Source organism: Priapulus caudatus, unplaced genomic scaffold (genome assembly GCF_000485595.1).
Source record: "Priapulus caudatus unplaced genomic scaffold, Priapulus_caudatus-5.0.1 Scaffold97, whole genome shotgun sequence".
NCBI classification, from domain to species: domain Eukaryota; kingdom Metazoa; phylum Priapulida; class Priapulimorpha; order Priapulimorphida; family Priapulidae; genus Priapulus; species Priapulus caudatus.
In genome coordinates, this window is record NW_014577158.1 from 149,815 (window position 1) to 155,219 (window position 5,405).

The following is a 5,405-nucleotide window of genomic DNA, read 5'->3' on the forward strand; positions in this document are numbered from 1 at the left end:
AGAGAGAGAGAGAGAGAGAGAGAGAGAGAGAGAGAGAGAGAGAGAGAGAGAAGAGCAACAACAGTACCGCGCGCAGTGAAAACACGGCCCCCGGCCCGCGGGAGCGGGGGCAGCCGAACAATGCTGGTTGTATGCACACGCACACACGCACACACGCACGCACGCACGCACGCACACATATACGCACTGACTGGCTCACTCACTCACTCACTCACTAACACGACCCGACAGGCACATGTATGCGTGCATGTGCACGCACAGACACACACATACGCACTGACCCACGCACGCACGCATGAACGCACGCACGCACGCACGCACGCACGCACGCACGCACGCGCACACTGCGTAAGGAATTTCATCGTGTTTACCTAGCAAAGAATTCGGCCGTATATAAACGATTGCCTTTACAATCTTGAAGGGACTTTTTGTGCGTGTGAGAGAGAGAGGGAAAGGGGAGAAGAGAAGTAAGTTTAGTTTACCCATACAGAATTTCCCTCGAAACCGGGCAGGAATGTGGTCTCGAATCCACTCCTACGGCTCGTATGAGATCAGGAACGAAGGCTTTATAAATAATCATCGGCAACCACAGTGCGCTCTAATCACACCATCTCTGCCTCGTTAATTCCAGCCACAAATATTGTTTCGAGAATTCGGCAAATGCGCGATCAACGCTCGAGTAAGAATTCACTTTTTCTGCTGCGGTCGCAACTGTAGATATAATTATGTACACAGAGACAGAGACACGTGTTATCCTCCTAGGCACTTTTTTAGATATCCTATGCTGTTATTCTAGTTATTCCAGATCACGCTATAGATCTGGAAAGTGCGTGTCAGAATCATCGTTGAACACGATATGTTGTATGCGATCGGTCAATATCGCATAGATATCTAGTATCTACACACACATAGAGCTATCTATTATCCTAGGCAATTATTATATCCTATGCTATGCTATATCCTATATATCCTTATCTATATCCTTATATCCTATGCTATGCTATGCTATGCTATGAAATTATTGTATCCTATGCTATTATTTTAGAAATCCCAGATGACATTATAGGATACTAACGGGCACAGCTGTTGCCTTTGTTCGCCTCACCACGGGTTGACCTTGTGAAGGTTATGTCCACGTTGAAGCGGACTTGTGGGCGGAATCTACCAGCAACGATCTGCTAGCTAATACTCTCGCTCCGCTGACCACACTAAGTGACCTTTGGTCATTCGGCAGATATCGGCCACCTTACGAATACATGTCTGCTGTGTGTGTGTGTGTGTGTGTGTGTGTGTGTGTGTGTGTGTGTGTGTGTGTGTGTGTGTGTGTGTGTGTGGTGTGTCGTGTGTTGTGTGTGTGTCTGTGTGTGTGTGTCTGTGCTGTGTTTGTGTGTGTGTGCGCGCTGTACATGCGTGGGTCGTGTTCGTCGCTGCGTGCGTGCGTGCGTGCGGTGCGTGCGTGGCGTGTGCGTGTCGTGCGTGCGCCGTGCGCGTAGCTGCGTGTGGGTGTCTTGTGTGTTTGTGCTCGTATCTAACATATAGCATTGCTACTATGTAGATACAGGACAGTCGTTATACATGATCAGTAGCAGGCGCTGTTTAATTTTACGCGTGTGTCGTGTTGCTTGACAACGGCCACGAATAGTAGAGATATCTTAATATAAACATGCAGCGCACCACACGCCCCGACGCACGCACGCCTACTGCCTCTCCTCCCCCTTCTCTCTCTTCCCGCGCCGTCCCTGAACCAGGCTACAGTAAGGTGGGCAATGGTCCTTACGCTGATCGGCATGTTACTGGGGCTGTGACGGCATGGCGAGCCGCTAACCCGCCCGCTCTTGACACGGCCAAGTCCGCTCAGCGAGGCCGCCACCGGGACTCGCACTCCTACGCACGAGAGCCCGATTATACCCCCACGGCAACGCACAGGGTTAAGCGATACAATTAGGCCGTGATACATAACCCAATCGTGAGCTGGGCACTGTGGAGAGACGGCAAACCAGCCAATCAGCAATGGCAACATCTTGAATGAGAGCGACTGTTCGCGTCTATTACATAGAGACTAGCGGACCACGTCGTAACGGTACACCATATACAATACACCACATACAACAAGCCGTACACACCCATACACACCTAACCCGGCCACCCCGTAAAGTCTAATCGAGGCCAAAACCACCGCCAAACACTAATCAGCGGACCCGTCGCCTCAACCGCGCAAGACCGGCCCCGTCTTACAAGCGCGTGTCGTTTCCCCACCGAGGAAGACTTCCCAGGTACGAGCCGACGATGGATGCGCGGCGCCCGATCGAGGATGAAGCCGTCTCGCCCCGGATGCGACCGGCCCCCGCAGCCGAGAGAGCTCTGCCGTCTCTACGCGGACGACCGCACGCACAGACAGGCGCACTCCCACACATACACGCACACATCACACAGCCCCCACCAACACACCGCTCACGACGCATACGACCCCGCCACACCAACCTACGCACACGCACCACCGCTCACGCACACGCACCAACGCAACACGCACGGACGCACACGCACCACGACACTCACGACTTCCACACTCCCCACACTCCACACTCCCACTCAACACACACACACCCACCACGCACACACCACTCACCCCTGCACACCCGAGCTCCACACGACACACACATACACACACCACACACACCCACACACCCAACCACACACACACACCACCAGCACACCATCCAACACCCACACGTTTAAACACGTCGCGGTTGCGCCCCCGACGATCACGTCTTAAAATGCGTATCTATGAAGCTCTCGAACTTCAGGGTTCCTCCTCTTCTCCCCCATTTTACTCTTGCGTAGGCGAAGGAGAAGCACGCTCGACGCTGCTGTTGTCCGCGGCCACACTTGACCAGACGATTCAAATGTCTCTCGGGCGTTTAGTGGAGGGGGCATTTCGCGGCCACCAAAACTCTCTATCAAGCCTGTTTGTGGTAAAACGATCTCTCGGCTCCCTCTCTATATCTTGTCGCCTTCCTCTCGGTCGTCTTTCGCTCTCTCTTTCCCCCACCCCGTCGCTCACTCCGTCTCTCTCGTCTCTCTCCTCTTTCTATCTCTCTGCACTCCTCTCTAGTCTCGGCTCTCCTTCCGCCTTCCTCTCTTATCCACGTCTCTATTCTCTATCTCCTCGTCATCTCCCAATGCCCGCTCCCCCGCCGCAGGTATTGTGCTCTAGCACCGACGGCGCCCGATTTGGCGAAACCGCCGAAAGACGAAGAGCAACACACTAGAGGCCGACAGAGAGTGTCAGCAGAAACTGCGTGGCTAGAACACAGCCAGCAACCGCCGAGCACAAAGCCGGGAGTGGGCCCGATATACTTGCCACCGCTGATGTGAGCAGGGGGGCCCCCGCCGATGTTGAGAGAAAGAGAGAGAAGAAAGAGAAGGAGGCCGAGTGATATAGAGAAAGCGGGAGAGATGAGATACGAGAGAGATAGATACGATAGAGAGAGACGAGAGAGAGAGAAGAAAGAGAGAGAATGAGAGAAAGCACAGACGAGAGAGAAAGAGAAGGAGAAGAGAGAGTGAGAGAAAGAGAGAGAAGAGAAAAGAGAGAGAGAGAAGGAGAAAAGAAAAAAGAGAGAGGAGGAGAGAGGAGCGAGAGAGAGAGCATCGAATGAGGAGTAGAGAAGAGGAACAGGCTGAGGGCGCCGGCCCGCCTGGTCGGGAGCAGATAGAGAGGGGGAGAGACCGGCGGGCCCTGCCCGCCTGCGGGATAGCAAGAACGGGGCGCCGGCAGGAGACTGAGCAAGGAGCTGAGAGAGAGAGAGAGGACCCGCAGAGGAGAGTAAAAGAGTGGACCCGCATGAGAGACTAGAGACGTGGCGTGAGACAGCAAGCAGAGACGAATGCCAGCGAGGACAGGCCCCCGCACCGCGCCACTAGAGCAATGAAACAGGCTGCCAATCGGGTTATGAGATATAGGGAGTAGAGATCAGGCGGGCACCGCCGACTTCCCGCAGGCGAAAGAGTAAAGAGATAGCGACGAAGAGCCCACAGAGAGAAAAGAAAGATAGGGGGTAGGGCTGAGACGCCAAGAAGGCGAAGCGTGCAGGAAAGTCAAGAAGCAAAGGAGAGCGAGAGTATATTATATACTATATAACTATAATATAATATATATATATATACTAGAGAGAGGAGAGAGAGAGAGCCAGTATGAGAGAGGGAGACCACCGAGAAAAACAAAGAAAGAGAGAAAGAGATAGAGAAGAGATGAGAGGAGAGTGAAGAGATAAGAGAGAGAGACGATGAGAGAGAGAGAGAGAGAGAGAGAGAGAGTAGGAGATGGAAGAGAGAGAGGAGAGAGAAAGAAGAGAGAGAGAGAGAGAGAGAGAGAAGAGCAGAGGAGAGAGAGAGACGAGAGAGAGAGAGAGAGCGAGAGAGAGAGAGAGAGAGAGAGACGAGAACGAGAGACTGAGCACGGTGACGAGAGAGAAGAGAGAGTACCCAGAGAGCGACTGCCCTGCTGATATGCGCAAACGTACCACAGGCATGTCCATCGCTAAGCAAAAGGCCAGCCAAGACCACGTTATAACGTATGATGATTCACAAAGATATTTAACATTGGGGTGTTATCGGACCAATTAAGCGGAATATTCTGCATGATTGATTTGGATGAAACTAACGTTTATATATTGTTAGAGAAAAAAAAATGTGTTCTTAACCATTATTAATCCACATTTCTATCTCAGTATTGAGGCGTGAAATAGTTAAGTGAGTAAGGCGAAGGTGGCGATTAAGGCACGGGTACGGGTGTCGAGGTCGAGAGCGCGAGTCTAAGCGTATAGCAGTGGAGAGCCGAGGTTAGAGTGTATAGGAGGAGCATGCCCTAGAAGTTAGGGGTCGTTAGGGGGATTAAGTGTTAATAAGGTAATCTTTGGACTGACTGTCAGGTACTTTACTGTTTATATGTAAATCCTTGCTTCGGAAAAAAAAGTTCTCGACGCCCCGGCGCGTGAATCCGGCACCGAGCAGTGCGCCTTGATCGGCGTTAAGCGGCTGCGTCCGAGATTTGTTACGGCGCCTCGAGAGGCGGGGCGACGCCGAACGACCTCCGAGGCCCCAGACCACGCCGACGCTGTGTTGAAGTCCTCCTGCGTACCTCGGCGAGTTGGCGGCAGGGTGAAACTAGAATGATTCGAGCTAAAAATTACTGAATTCATGATGGTCTTAAATGGCCTACTATCTGATTATTCTTTTGTTAAGCTAAGACACTATTATTGGTTATAGTTCGGGATGAAGGAACAGACATCATCTTTAGCAAACGGGTCGTGAGTCCGTCTTAGGAGGTCGGTTCCGTCGACCAGGATGGCGTGGCAGCGCGACGAGACACAGGTGACTCGAGCTGCTACTGCTGCGTTATACGC

At 52.3% G+C, this 5,405-nt stretch overlaps 1 protein-coding gene across 1 annotated transcript in view; it reads right to left on the reverse strand.

Moving 5' to 3' along the window:
• Positions 1–5,405, reverse strand: part of LOC106805040 (glypican-6-like) — a 90,450-nt gene that overhangs the window by 17,731 nt on the left and 67,314 nt on the right. The window lies entirely within an intron of this gene.